We start from the raw sequence: 16,842 nt of genomic DNA, 5'->3' as shown, positions 1-16,842 counted from the left end.
ACATGGACTTGCTGGTCACAGTCTGACCAATAATGACCAACACTGTGGTCCGGACTCTGATGACTCCAAATGACAAGGATGCCATCTACCCTGTGAACTTTGGATTCCATGCACACTGTATAGCACCTATTTGTCCACACTAAACAGGCCCCCCACCGAGAATAAATCTTAATTTCTACAATTACATGTTGCATTTATTTTGCATGAGTACACAACCTACGTGTGGGGAAATGTCAAACTATGCATGAGTGTTGAACTAACTCCAGCCATCCATACCCTGGAATCTGAGTCTGGGACAGGACACACATGGGTCACAATGTATCATACTATACAGACATGGAGCACAATACTCACCCGTGATGGCCTCAAGCTGCTGCGGGGGGGGCATGCATTACTGTGCGGACAGACCAATTGGGAAGAGTATCCTGAAGGCGTAGAGGTCATGGCTCATGTGGATGTTGCCGGGGAGTGAGTAGCAGGTATGTCTTGCCAGGTGGGAGAACTATGTCCTGCATGCTGGAGTACGGTGGATGTGAAGAATGGTGGTAGGGCAAGGTTGGATGCACGGAGTTGGCACAACGGGGTCTCGGATGACAGACGGCCAAGGTTGGTTTGGGGTCTGGGGTTGTGGCCTGCCTCCTGAGTGTGGGTGAGGAGTCTGAAGGTCATCCTGCAGCACACAGTGATCCATTGCAGCTATCTCTGGTGGGCGGTGATGTGGCTGGGGCGCGGGATGTTAAAGCTGAGGTGTGCACATGCAGCCTGGATGTGGACAAGTTTCCCGGGAGTTAGGATGTACTTGCTCCGTAGAGAGCGGGGCAGTAGTTGACACGCTGGTGTCGTTGTCCTGGGGGATGGTCTGTCTTTCCCTGGAGTGGATCTATCTGTGGATCATGTGCATCATGCACAGAGTGTCGCACCCTGAGGTACAGATGCTGGTGATTAGCATGGCAAATGTGAGTGACAAATCCATGATGCACACCATCTTGTGTGCGTGGGCACTGGGTGCATGTGCAGGGCTCTTGCGGGTGGGACACAAGCAGTTGACCCACCTGTAAGGGGACAATCCTCAGATGATTACCTCAGTCCTGTACAAGTCCAGCCTCAGGTGGCTGATGTTCAGCCATTCATCAATGGATATCATGCCTTCTTGAATGTTGGAACTGCCAATGGCTGCGTCTTTGTTGAGGGTGAGGAGCACCTGGCTGTCAATGGCATACGAGCTGATGATGAGGTGATGTGCGCATGTGATGCCGGTGAGGGGGACCTGGACACATTGAAGATTGACACGCTGAGAGATGATACCTAGGCCATGTGCCAGATGATGCCACTATACTACATGCTGAAGGCTTGAGTCCCACTCCCATGGCCTTGCTGGTGTACGGAGCCGGTGGGGAGTAGGAGGGACATTACCTGGTTGGAGTGACAGGGCCTGGAAGGCGGGGCAGCGCTGTGTAGGCAGTTGGAGTTGCACACTCATCATGCAAAGGTGTCGTGTGTGTGCCTAGGGTATGCCTGAGAGCAGGCGGTAGCTCTTCGGATGGACAATGCTTGGAAGATGGCTGCAACATCAGACTGTAGTGTGATGTGGGTCATGTAAGGACATGAGGGTCGTGCAATGTGCACGTTGCATGCGCTGACGGTCCAGCCTTTGGCACCGCGTGGGCACAACAGTGGCACAGGCAAGCTGATGCCAGCCAAATGAATGGGTGGAGGGAGGAGCATCTTTGAAGTGTGTGTGTTGCCGAATCTGTAAACTTTGTGTGCCCTTGCTGCAGGGGCCGCAGCAGCAGGCGGCATGTCCTGGAAACTATGCCACTAGTTGCACACAAAGACAAGGATGTCAGAAAGGACTACTGCAACAGGCGTATGTAAAGAAAGGAGTGTCCGGTTTCCCATGGCACACCCAGAGACAATGGATGCACAATCACCAAAGATGACTGACACAGGATCATGAAACTGAAGGACGAGCTGCGCACAGGATACACACCCTCAGCAGGTGTTTTGACGGCCCGTTTTGGTCACCAACATGCCCAAATACATACACAACCATGGACATCATGCACAATAGAGATTCAAATCCCTGAAGAACTGCATGCATGTTGCTAAACTACACAGACTCATATGCACAATCTTTGACAACTATGCCAGAGATGCCGCATACAAAGTGGCAAGAGACCTGCATTGACAGAGATGAGGCACCTTGGAGGGTGAGGAACACCTTTATTACTCAGGTTCACACCTAAGGAAATGCATCAATATGAACAGACTCACAGGTCATTTGGCTGAACATGTGGGACCTACACTGGACACCCCCTTCACAACACAGATGCTGTAAATCCATTGAACTGGCACACAAGTGAAGGGGGTGAGCCAAACACCGCCTGCTGCACACGGAGGGGCTGCAATTCCCCATTGATCCTCTCATGGGGATTTCCCACACTATGTCCACCCGTAGCATCCCGTATGTTTCAGAGGGAAGTTGTACACACATTGATGCCTTCATCAGAATCCACAGTCCCATTACAGATGACTGTTACGAAGGGTGACTATCAATACATGGGAGTCATGCAACATGTCATGTGCCCCATGGTGAGTCGAAAGTATGTATAGTAACACAACATGCACAGGAGCAGTGCCCACACATTCCAAACACCTACCAACACCAAAATGCCGTGCAGTAATCCTTAACCAAAAAGACTTTTCACCATGTCCGTGCATGGGACGCTGATTCAGCACACGTTGCAATACTCATGAGGAATAGAGGGAGGCCAACGATGACGCGAGCAGAAAGCATGCGAAACGACCTGGGGATGACAGACACACAAGAAGTCAGAGAAAAGATTGTTATCTGCATGTATGGTCATTTAGTCTACAGGAATAAGTGTGTCACCATGCTATATTAAAATTGAGTGTCTAAGCTAAAATGTGTGGAAGGACATCATCACTCGAGTGACACATCTGAACACACCTCTAAGTCACTTAGCATACAGTCAGCTGGACACACACATTGCAACACATGCCACACAAGGCTCCAGGCGTGCACACTCAGACCCATGGACTCACCATTATGACAAGAAGTTGCGTATGAGCTGACTCCGGATGTCGTCGTCCTCCTCCTCCTCATCCTCACTTGCCTCGTGACCAATCCCTTCATCCTCCACGGGTGGATGTTCCTGCTCATCCGGATCCAGGATGAGTGGCACAGCCTTCTCCACTGACATGTTGTGCAGCATGCAGCACATGAGGAAGATCTTGCAGGCCTTCATCGGTGCATATGGGAGGGACCCACCTGTCTTGTGAAGGCACCGGAATCTGCTCTTCAGGAGGCCAAACGTCCTCTCGATCACTCGCCTGGTCTGCCCATGTGCGTTGTTGTACCGGTGATCTGCAGCTGTTCTGATGTTGCGAAGAGCCGTCATCAGCTATGGCATGTTGGGATAGCCAGAGTCCCCTACATGGAAACATCTTGTAAAGAAGTGGGTCAGGAGATGCCGTAAGATACAAAAATAGCGCTAAACAAAGGACAAACAGAGTACACCCACCAACAAGACATTCTCGTTCGTTGTGCAGCCGCAGCATAATTTCTGGCACCCTGCTACGCCTCATGATGTAGGCATCGTGTGCTGACCCTGGAAAACGTGCACAGACATGGGAAATCAGCATGTTAGCAAGACACTCCACAAGGTCATTTATAGAGTGGTAATGTTTACGGTTGCGATAGGCGACCTCCCGTGCCTGTGGTGGTACCAAAGCCACATGTGTCCCATCAATAGACCCAATTATATGGGGCATCCCTCCCAGGGCATAGAACTCCCCTTGACACTTGTCATCTGCTCACGAGTTGGAAAATGGATGAATTCATCCAGGTGCTCCAACATGGCTTCTAAAAAATCATGCAGGACACGGCTGAACATGGTCTGTGACATGCCACCCACATCAGCTATGGTGAATTGAAACGTACCGGTGGCAAAAAAATGTAGCGCTGCCATCACCTTCATCTTGGGGGTCAGCGCAGTAGGATACCTGTGTCGCGGTTGGAGTTGTGGTTCAAGCTTTGCCGTCAAGTTCTCAATCAACTGTAGCGAGATGCGGTAACGTCTTATGCAGTCACGTTCCCTCATGGCACCCAAGTCTGGCATTGGTCGGGGGAGAGGCGGTGACCTGCAGAAAATTGGAAGGAATAACGAAGAATGAGTACATAACAACATCAATGTCAATGAACTGAGCACATGCTCAAATGCTACTACACATCTGCTAAATAGAGAGTCTGGTCTGTGCAATACATCCAGGACACGTATGCCAGCCAGGTGATACTCCTACGACAAGCCAGCTACACCCGTTGATAGTCAAGTTCTACATGACATGCCCCGAAACTAGCTGTAGGCCAGTGTAAGTGAACAGCCAGAGACATCACAGGAGTGACATACATCCACATATCTGCATTTGAAGGATGTCATCTCATACAGACTGCTGGCGGCCAGCTAGACGCACAGGTCACATGTCTTTGTAAATGTACATATCACACACATAGCGATGAAGGGGTACACGTGAAAAACGAAAACACAGACATGGATACGGCGCAGATATGTCCTCATGTCAAAAAATCATCTTTGAAGCATCCAGACACATGTAACGTGTGAATCCACATGTGGAATGGTGTGTGTATATGTGTACCATGCCCATCTACACACAGACACATGTTGGATGCAGCAACAGCAGATGCAGTTGACGGAACACCAACAGCAAGCTCATGGGAACACATGACACACACAGGACATAGTCACATCGGGGCACGCCAGTACTTAGATGCCAGGTGTTAGTGTCCCTGTCCCTGGCATCAGGGGACATTTGCGGGTGTTGGTGACTGTGCCATACCAGTGATGCAGTGCTTGACACGTTTGTACTACATGCACACATGTGCAAAGTGGGAAGGGGAAGTGTGCCACATACTGCCCCATCGCACATGACATGTGTACACAGGTCATCACACATCTATTGTGCTAAGACATGAGGAGACATGTGCCATATCACTGCCTGACACACCTAGGCCCTGCACATGAAGGACTGCAATGACAATGACTTGATATACAGCCGTGCACGAGTCTGACACCTCCATTCCTTTCGTGTGCATCTCCTATCACCAGTGTAAGCTGTGAAACGCACCATACAAACGCTCTGAGGGCGTGTGAACGGTCCGTATCATCACATTGGTGTTCCCGCCGGAGTACGGGTGTGTGTACGGACCGTACACATGTACGTGTACTACCAGTGTGGACACGTACGTGTACAACCAGTGTGGACACGTATGTGTACGACCAGTGTGTACACGTACGTGTACGACCAGTGTGTACATGTACGTGTACGACCAGTGTGTACATGTACGTGTACGACCAGTGTGTACACTGCCGTGGTACACGTACGTGTACACACTGGTCGTACACGTACGTGTACACACTGGTCGTACACTGTGCAACTGGTGCCGTAGGGGTACGTGTGAAACACACCGTACCTGTGTGTGGATTGCTAAATTACATAGGGACACATGAGGGACAAGTATTAGGGCCTAAATGCATGCTGGTTGTCATGGATACCGATTTTCAAGTTCATGGACTCTTCACTGACGGCAGCAGTGAGTCTCCTGCAGCGCTTCGTCCCCCCCTACCCCTGCACCATCCACATTTCCCACTCCCATACCTGTCCCAAGCACACAAAGACATTCCCAAGCACGCACCCCACCAGACACAGGCAGCACACCACCACGGAAGGGCAAGCGCACTCCTCCTGGCACGCACACTCAGGGGGATGAAGGCACACCCACTGGGTCTGGGGCACACAGGCATACACGCAGCCACAGTCTGAGTCCGCATGCCGCACTACCCAGTCCCTCCAAAGGCACTCCCCTCGGCTCCCCTACCACACAACCTGACAAGGAGGCCTACTTGGCTGTGCTGGGCCTCAGCCCCTCTGGCTCTCCAGCCCGCAAACGGGAACGGCACTCCACAGGTAGGGGAATTGAGTCCCCCCCCTGTCCACCCCCTCCCCCAGTAGCCCTGCACCCCATCACTCTGACCCCCCCTCCTTTGAGCCTGTGTTTTCTTCGGGTGCAGGGGATACGCTGGACGACCTGGCAGCAGTGTGCAACGCCGAGCTGACCTCCACCTTTGGCGCTGCCCCACCCCCTGTGGTGGAGGCGTCTGTCCCTGCACCCACCACACCTACCCTTACACCTCCTGTCCCTGCGGTGCCTGGTCCTTCCCCACATGATGCCCCCCCCAGTCGACGAACCTGAGGGTTCTAATGTGCAGGCAAGCTAGGGGAGACGCGTGGCCATGTGTCCCCCCCAAGGACTTCTGATCTGGACTGGCCATGTGCCTTTGTAAATAGTGTCCTTTTATAAATTTTCATTTAATGCTGAATAAAGCATTTTCTTTTCACTTTGAACACTATTGCATTTCAGGTATTGATGTGGGTGCTGATGGTCCAGGAGTTGGGGTTGTGGTAATGTGTTATGTTTTAGGAAAAAGTTGTAGTCTGATGCTCATGGGGTGGATGATGGTATCTGCGTGCCATCACAAGGTCTCTGCAAAGTATCTTTGGTCGTGTGTGCTATTTGTGTTTGGAGACATTGTCCCAAGGAGTGTTCCTTCCTCTGTGGCACCTGACATCTTCCCTGCAGGGAGTTGCACTTTTGTTGTGCTGACCTGTGTCTACATTTCCTTTGTTGGTGACGGATCCCTTCAACTATGGCCATGCCTGCTCAGCAATGTCTCCGGCTGCATCGTCTGTGCCATCCTTGCTAGTCACTGTACTTGTGTATTGAGTATGTTGTAATGCCTTAATGGCGACATTCACCATTTTCCGCACTATGCATGTGTGTTATCCCAGCCTAGCACACAATCGGTACTTGTTCTGCAGGGTATTTGGGCACCTGACTGACGATTGTGGGCATTGTATCTGTGGGAACTCCACCCTATTCCTTCCATGAGAGGCAATATTATGGTGGCTGTCCCAGCACCTGTACATTCCTATCAGTCCTGGGATGTGCGTGACAGTGTGTGTTCCCTTTGGCTCTCTTAGTTTAGTGGGCATTGACATGAGTATACAGTCTTGTGGCATGATCTCTGTGTGTGTATAGTGCTGCATCCGCCAGGGGTGGGTATGCATGTGTCATTTGTCCTCACACCCACATGTGTTGTGTCATGCAGTGGGGGAAATACATCCATCCTCATGGGAGTGGGACACTGCTGTCAGTGATGTGTTGTTATGGCACTATCAACATAGTCGAACATTAGGGATGCGTACATACACCCATGGAGTTGTGCTCATCTGATCATGATGCCCACCCCTCACATGTCTCTGGCCACTGCTGGGAGTGATATGCACCCACCCCTCACATGTCTCTGTCCACTGCTGGAGTCCTCTGCACCCACCCCTCACATGTCTCTGTCCACTGCTGGGAGTGATAGGCACCCACCCCTTACATGTCTCTGTCCACTGCTGGGAGTGATAAGCACCCACCCCCATGTCTCTGTCGCCTGCTGGGAGTCCTCTGCACCCACCCCTCACATGTTTCTGTCCACTGCTGGGAGTGATAGGCACCCACCCCATGTCTCTGTCGCCTGCTGGGAGTCCTCTGCACCCACCCCTCACATGTCTCTGTCCACTGCTGGGATTGATAGGCACCCACCCCCATGTCTCTGTCGCCTGCTGGGAGTCCTCTGCACCCGCCCCTCATATGTCTCTGTCCACTGCTTGGAGTGATATGCACCCACCCCTCACATGTCTCTGTCCACTGCTGGGAGTGATATGCACCCACCCCTCACATATCTCTGTCCACTGCTGGGAGTCATAGGCACCCACCCCTCACATGTCTCTGTCCACTGCTGGGAGTGATAGGCACCCACCCCCATGTCTCTGTCACCTGCTGGGAGTCCTCTGCACCCACCCCCCACATGTCTCTGTCCACTGCTGGGAGTGATAGGCACCCACCCCTCACATGTCTCTGTCCACTGCTAGGAGTGATATGCACCCACCCCTCACATGTCTCTGGCCACTGCTGGGAGTGATATGCACCCACCCCTCACATGCCTCTGACCACTGCTGGGAGTGATAGGCACCCACCCCTCACATGTCTCTGTCCACTGCTGGGAGTGATAGGCACCCACCCCCATGTCTCTGTCGCCTGCTGGGAGTCCTCTGCACCCACCCCTCACATGTCTCTGTCCACTGCTGGGAGTGATATGCACCCACCCCTCACATGTCTCTGTCCACTGCTGGGACTCCTAGGCAGACACCCACCCACTCACCCGCACCCTTGGTGCTGTACACTGCTGTCCTGGCCATGAACACACCCCAATATACTGGTTATATGCTGCACCGGGCCCTAAGCCAACATTCGTGGCATGTGTATGCCTTGTATCACTTATGTACTGGTGCCCTAGAGATACGGGTGATGCGGTCCGTACCCCCGCTCTGAGGGCGTGGGTACGGCCCGTACTACGCGTACCCCTACATCACCACTACAATGGTGGTATGGGCCGTACCCACGCCCTCAGAGCGTGTGTACGGCCCGTACCACGCGTACCCCTACATCACCACAACAATGGTGGTACGGGCCGTACCCACGCCCTCAGAGCGTGGGTACAGCCCGTACCACGTGTACCCCTACATCACCACTACAATGGTGGTATGGTCCGTACCCACGCCCTCAGAGCGTGGGTACAGCCCGTACCACGTGTACCCCTACATCACCACTACAATGGTGGTATGGTCCGTACCCACGCCCTCAGAGCGTGGGTACGGCCCGTACCACCATTGTAGTGGTGAATTAGGAGTACGCGCCGTACCCACGCCCTCAGAGCGTGTGTACGGCCCATACCACGTGTACCCCTACATCACCACTACAATGGTGGTACGGCCCGTACCACCATTGTAGTGGTAGTGATGTAGGAGTATGCGCCGCACCCATGCCCTCAGAGCGTGTGTACGGCCTGTACCAAGCGTACCCCTACATCACCACTAAAATGGTGGTACGGTCCGTACCCACACCCTCAGAGCGTGGGTACGGCCCATACCACCATTGTAGTGGTGATGTAGGAGTACGCACCGTACCCACGCCCTCACAGCGTGGGTACGGCCCATACCACACGTACTCCTACATCACCACTCCAATGGTGGTACGGGCTGTACCCACGCCCTCAGAGCATAGGTACGGCCCGTGCCACGCGTACCCCTACATCACCACTCCAATGGTGGTACGGGCCGTACCCATGCCCTCAGAGCGTGTGTACGGCCCGTACCACACGTACCCCTACAACACCACTACAATGGTGGTACGGTCCATACCCACGCCCTCAGAGCGTGGGTATGGCCCGTACCACCATTGTAATGGTGATGTAGGAGTACGCGCCGTACCACGCGTACCCCTACATCACCACTCCAATGGTGGTACGGGCCGTACCCACGCCCTCAGAGCGTGGGTACGGCCCGTACCACGCGTACCCCTACATCACCACTCCAATGGTGGTACGGGCTGTACCCACGCCCTCAGAGCGTGGGTACGGCCCGTACCACGTGTACCCCTACATCACCACTACAATGGTGGTACGGGCCATACCCACGCTTTGAGGGCGTGGTTACAGGCCGTACCACCATTGTAGTGGTGATGGGTACGCGTACGCGGGGATTGGTGGACACGCCCCCCGAAGTGACCAGACCCTTGAGGTAATGTATGGCCAGTATATGGTATTTTTTAAATTAGGTAGAGGTTATGTTTCCTGCCCCTCATCCCCCTCTTTGCCCCTGGGTGTTGTGCTGACCTTCTGCGGCGTGCGCGGTGGTTTTGGTGCACCAGGTTGTAGGCTAGGAGGGCCGGGATGACACGTAGGATGGGGTACATGGCTGTCCGTCGCGTACCGCTGCTCCTTCTTCGCGTCATCCTCAATTTCCCGGGAGTTTTTGGCTGCCGTAAAAAATGATCCGTGCGGAGTGACGTAGGCACGAATCGTACTTGCTGGTCCGTAGAACGCTGCCTGACTCCGTCCGGAAGTCACGTACGCGATGTCCCGGATCGGAATTGTGGGTATTGTTTCATCGCACGTAGTTTTTTACGAATCGTACGGAAATGGTATTTCTTTTTTAATTTAAATCTTTTTATTAGGTATTTTGACATTTTTATATATATACAGGGCACAGTACGTTATCAGCGATAGAAAAGAAAAAAACAGTTCAAACAAAAAAGAGAAAAAGAAAAATAGTGGCAGAAATGCATTCAGTAAAGGGTAAGTACAATAGGTCAAAAGAAAAATACAATCATTAATTGCAACACCTACTATCCCCATCTCTAACGCATTACAAACTGTGCGGCTTCTAGGCAACAGAGCATAAATAATAAACATAATAAACATAATAAACATAGTTAACTGGCCTATTTACCTCATTAAACTAAATTAGCGATTTCCTTCTTTCCACCTAGTGATAGGATCCCAGATTATCCTGCCCAATTTCCTCCCTTTTTTTCCTTTCCTAGCATATATCTCCTTCTCAAGGTGATACACGAAAAGTAGTTTAGCAAGCCATTGATGATACGTGGGCGGTAAGGGATTGAGCCAAGCCGAGGCCAAGCACAATCTATAAACTGCAGCGGCTACAAACAAAAACTCTCCCCCTGCCTGCATCCCTCCTTCCTCCTCATTTATGCCTAACAAAATAATTGGGGGAGTTAACGAAAAGGCATTAATTCCCAAAACAGTCATTATAAAGTTCTCAACTTCTTTCTTCAGCATACCTAAGTGAGGGCACGTAGCAAACACATGTTCTAAGTCTGCTACATCACTTCCACATCTAAAGCATTTTGTTCCTAAAGTTCCTCCCCATTGGGCTATTTGCAGGGAGTTGCACTTTTGTTGTGCTGACCTGTGTCTACATTTCCTTTGTTGGTGACGGATCCCTTCAACTATGGCCATGCCTGCTCAGCAATGTCTCCGGCTGCATCGTCTGTGCCATCCTTGCTAGTCACTGTACTTGTGTATTGAGTATGTTGTAATGCCTTAATGGCGACATTCACCATTTTCCGCACTATGCATGTGTGTTATCCCAGCCTAGCACACAATCGGTACTTGTTCTGCAGGGTATTTGGGCACCTGACTGACGATTGTGGGCATTGTATCTGTGGGAACTCCACCCTATTCCTTCCATGAGAGGCAATATTATGGTGGCTGTCCCAGCACCTGTACATTCCTATCAGTCCTGGGATGTGCGTGACAGTGTGTGTTCCCTTTGGCTCTCTTAGTTTAGTGGGCATTGACATGAGTATACAGTCTTGTGGCATGATCTCTGTGTGTGTATAGTGCTGCATCCGCCAGGGGTGGGTATGCATGTGTCATTTGTCCTCACACCCACATGTGTTGTGTCATGCAGTGGGGGAAATACATCCATCCTCATGGGAGTGGGACACTGCTGTCAGTGATGTGTTGTTATGGCACTATCAACATAGTCGAACATTAGGGATGCGTACATACACCCATGGAGTTGTGCTCATCTGATCATGATGCCCACCCCTCACATGTCTCTGGCCACTGCTGGGAGTGATATGCACCCACCCCTCACATGTCTCTGTCCACTGCTGGAGTCCTCTGCACCCACCCCTCACATGTCTCTGTCCACTGCTGGGAGTGATAGGCACCCACCCCTTACATGTCTCTGTCCACTGCTGGGAGTGATAAGCACCCACCCCCATGTCTCTGTCGCCTGCTGGGAGTCCTCTGCACCCACCCCTCACATGTTTCTGTCCACTGCTGGGAGTGATAGGCACCCACCCCATGTCTCTGTCGCCTGCTGGGAGTCCTCTGCACCCACCCCTCACATGTCTCTGTCCACTGCTGGGATTGATAGGCACCCACCCCCATGTCTCTGTCGCCTGCTGGGAGTCCTCTGCACCCGCCCCTCATATGTCTCTGTCCACTGCTTGGAGTGATATGCACCCACCCCTCACATGTCTCTGTCCACTGCTGGGAGTGATATGCACCCACCCCTCACATATCTCTGTCCACTGCTGGGAGTCATAGGCACCCACCCCTCACATGTCTCTGTCCACTGCTGGGAGTGATAGGCACCCACCCCCATGTCTCTGTCACCTGCTGGGAGTCCTCTGCACCCACCCCCCACATGTCTCTGTCCACTGCTGGGAGTGATAGGCACCCACCCCTCACATGTCTCTGTCCACTGCTAGGAGTGATATGCACCCACCCCTCACATGTCTCTGGCCACTGCTGGGAGTGATATGCACCCACCCCTCACATGCCTCTGACCACTGCTGGGAGTGATAGGCACCCACCCCTCACATGTCTCTGTCCACTGCTGGGAGTGATAGGCACCCACCCCCATGTCTCTGTCGCCTGCTGGGAGTCCTCTGCACCCACCCCTCACATGTCTCTGTCCACTGCTGGGAGTGATATGCACCCACCCCTCACATGTCTCTGTCCACTGCTGGGACTCCTAGGCAGACACCCACCCACTCACCCGCACCCTTGGTGCTGTACACTGCTGTCCTGGCCATGAACACACCCCAATATACTGGTTATATGCTGCACCGGGCCCTAAGCCAACATTCGTGGCATGTGTATGCCTTGTATCACTTATGTACTGGTGCCCTAGAGATACGGGTGATGCGGTCCGTACCCCCGCTCTGAGGGCGTGGGTACGGCCCGTACTACGCGTACCCCTACATCACCACTACAATGGTGGTATGGGCCGTACCCACGCCCTCAGAGCGTGTGTACGGCCCGTACCACGCGTACCCCTACATCACCACAACAATGGTGGTACGGGCCGTACCACGTGTACCCCTACATCACCACTACAATGGTGGTATGGTCCGTACCCACGCCCTCAGAGCGTGGGTACGGCCCGTACCACCATTGTAGTGGTGAATTAGGAGTACGTGCCGTACCCACGCCCTCAGAGCGTGTGTACGGCCCATACCACGTGTACCCCTACATCACCACTACAATGGTGGTACGGCCCGTACCACCATTGTAGTGGTAGTGATGTAGGAGTATGCGCCGCACCCATGCCCTCAGAGCGTGTGTACGGCCTGTACCAAGCGTACCCCTACATCACCACTAAAATGGTGGTACGGTCCGTACCCACACCCTCAGAGCGTGGGTACGGCCCATACCACCATTGTAGTGGTGATGTAGGAGTACGCACCGTACCCACGCCCTCACAGCGTGGGTACGGCCCATACCACACGTACTCCTACATCACCACTCCAATGGTGGTACGGGCTGTACCCACGCCCTCAGAGCATAGGTACGGCCCGTGCCACGCGTACCCCTACATCACCACTCCAATGGTGGTACGGGCCGTACCCATGCCCTCAGAGCGTGTGTACGGCCCGTACCACACGTACCCCTACAACACCACTACAATGGTGGTACGGTCCATACCCACGCCCTCAGAGCGTGGGTACGGCCCGTACCACCATTGTAATGGTGATGTAGGAGTACGCGCCGTACCACGCGTACCCCTACATCACCACTCCAATGGTGGTACGGGCCGTACCCACGCCCTCAGAGCGTGGGTACGGCCCGTACCACGCGTACCCCTACATCACCACTCCAATGGTGGTACGGGCTGTACCCACGCCCTCAGAGCGTGGGTACGGCCCGTACCACGCGTACCCCTACATCACCACTACAATGGTGGTACGGGCCATACCCACGCTTTGAGGGCGTGGTTACAGGCCGTACCACCATTGTAGTGGTGATGGGTACGCGTACGCGGGGATTGGTGGACACGCCCCCCGAAGTGACCAGACCCTTGAGGTAATGTATGGCCAGTATATGGTATTTTTTAAATTAGGTAGAGGTTATGTTTCCTGCCCCTCATCCCCCTCTTTGCCCCTGGGTGTTGTGCTGACCTTCTGCGGCGTGCGCGGTGGTTTTGGTGCACCAGGTTGTAGGCTAGGAGGGCCGGGATGACACGTAGGATGGGGTACATGGCTGTCCGTCGCGTACCGCTGCTCCTTCTTCGCGTCATCCTCAATTTCCCGGGAGTTTTTGGCTGCCGTAAAAAATGATCCGTGCGGAGTGACGTAGGCACGAATCGTACTTGCTGGTCCGTAGAACGCTGCCTGACTCCGTCCGGAAGTCACGTACGCGATGTCCCGGATCGGAATTGTGGGTATTGTTTCATCGCACGTAGTTTTTTACGAATCGTACGGAAATGGTATTTCTTTTTTAATTTAAATCTTTTTATTAGGTATTTTGACATTTTTATATATATACAGGGCACAGTACGTTATCAGCAATAGAAAAGAAAAAAACAGTTCAAACAAAAAAGAGAAAAAGAAAAATAGTGGCAGAAATGCATTCAGTAAAGGGTAAGTACAATAGGTCAAAAGAAAAATACAATCATTAATTGCAACTCCTACTATCCCCATCTCTAACGCATTACAAACTGTGCGGCTTCTAGGCAACAGAGCATAAATAATAAACATAATAAACATAATAAACATAGTTAACTGGCCTATTTACCTCATTAAACTAAATTAGCGATTTCCTTCTTTCCACCTAGTGATAGGATCCCAGATTATCCTGCCCAATTTCCTCCCTTTTTTTCCTTTCCTAGCATATATCTCCTTCTCAAGGTGATACACGAAAAGTAGTTTAGCAAGCCATTGATGATACGTGGGCGGTAAGGGATTGAGCCAAGCCGAGGCCAAGCACAATCTATAAACTGCAGCGGCTACAAACAAAAACTCTCCCCCTGCCTGCATCCCTCCTTCCTCCTCATTTATGCCTAACAAAATAATTGGGGGAGTTAACGAAAAGGCATTAATTCCCAAAACAGTCATTATAAAGTTCTCAACTTCTTTCTTCAGCATACCTAAGTGAGGGCACGTAGCAAACACATGTTCTAAGTCTGCTACATCACTTCCACATCTAAAGCATTTTGTTCCTAAAGTTCCTCCCCATTGGGCTATTTGCAGGGAGTTGCACTTTTGTTGTGCTGACCTGTGTCTACATTTCCTTTGTTGGTGACGGATCCCTTCAACTATGGCCATGCCTGCTCAGCAATGTCTCCGGCTGCATCGTCTGTGCCATCCTTGCTAGTCACTGTACTTGTGTATTGAGTATGTTGTAATGCCTTAATGGCGACATTCACCATTTTCCGCACTATGCATGTGTGTTATCCCAGCCTAGCACACAATCGGTACTTGTTCTGCAGGGTATTTGGGCACCTGACTGACGATTGTGGGCATTGTATCTGTGGGAACTCCACCCTATTCCTTCCATGAGAGGCAATATTATGGTGGCTGTCCCAGCACCTGTACATTCCTATCAGTCCTGGGATGTGCGTGACAGTGTGTGTTCCCTTTGGCTCTCTTAGTTTAGTGGGCATTGACATGAGTATACAGTCTTGTGGCATGATCTCTGTGTGTGTATAGTGCTGCATCCGCCAGGGGTGGGTATGCATGTGTCATTTGTCCTCACACCCACATGTGTTGTGTCATGCAGTGGGGGAAATACATCCATCCTCATGGGAGTGGGACACTGCTGTCAGTGATGTGTTGTTATGGCACTATCAACATAGTCGAACATTAGGGATGCGTACATACACCCATGGAGTTGTGCTCATCTGATCATGATGCCCACCCCTCACATGTCTCTGGCCACTGCTGGGAGTGATATGCACCCACCCCTCACATGTCTCTGTCCACTGCTGGAGTCCTCTGCACCCACCCCTCACATGTCTCTGTCCACTGCTGGGAGTGATAGGCACCCACCCCTTACATGTCTCTGTCCACTGCTGGGAGTGATAAGCACCCACCCCCATGTCTCTGTCGCCTGCTGGGAGTCCTCTGCACCCACCCCTCACATGTTTCTGTCCACTGCTGGGAGTGATAGGCACCCACCCCATGTCTCTGTCGCCTGCTGGGAGTCCTCTGCACCCACCCCTCACATGTCTCTGTCCACTGCTGGGATTGATAGGCACCCACCCCCATGTCTCTGTCGCCTGCTGGGAGTCCTCTGCACCCGCCCCTCATATGTCTCTGTCCACTGCTTGGAGTGATATGCACCCACCCCTCACATGTCTCTGTCCACTGCTGGGAGTGATATGCACCCACCCCTCACATATCTCTGTCCACTGCTGGGAGTCATAGGCACCCACCCCTCACATGTCTCTGTCCACTGCTGGGAGTGATAGGCACCCACCCCCATGTCTCTGTCACCTGCTGGGAGTCCTCTGCACCCACCCCCCACATGTCTCTGTCCACTGCTGGGAGTGATAGGCACCCACCCCTCACATGTCTCTGTCCACTGCTAGGAGTGATATGCACCCACCCCTCACATGTCTCTGGCCACTGCTGGGAGTGATATGCACCCACCCCTCACATGCCTCTGACCACTGCTGGGAGTGATAGGCACCCACCCCTCACATGTCTCTGTCCACTGCTGGGAGTGATAGGCACCCACCCCCATGTCTCTGTCGCCTGCTGGGAGTCCTCTGCACCCACCCCTCACATGTCTCTGTCCACTGCTGGGAGTGATATGCACCCACCCCTCACATGTCTCTGTCCACTGCTGGGACTCCTAGGCAGACACCCACCCACTCACCCGCACCCTTGGTGCTGTACACTGCTGTCCTGGCCATGAACACACCCCAATATACTGGTTATATGCTGCACCGGGCCCTAAGCCAACATTCGTGGCATGTGTATGCCTTGTATCACTTATGTACTGGTGCCCTAGAGATACGGGTGATGCGGTCCGTACCCCCGCTCTGAGGGCGTGGGTACGGCCCGTACTACGCGTACCCCTACATCACCACTAC

This window comes from Triturus cristatus, chromosome 3_2, assembly GCF_964204655.1.
Source record: "Triturus cristatus chromosome 3_2, aTriCri1.1, whole genome shotgun sequence".
In the NCBI taxonomy this organism is placed as follows: Eukaryota; Metazoa; Chordata; class Amphibia; order Caudata; family Salamandridae; genus Triturus; species Triturus cristatus.
Note: the sequence above shows the minus strand (reverse complement) of the source record.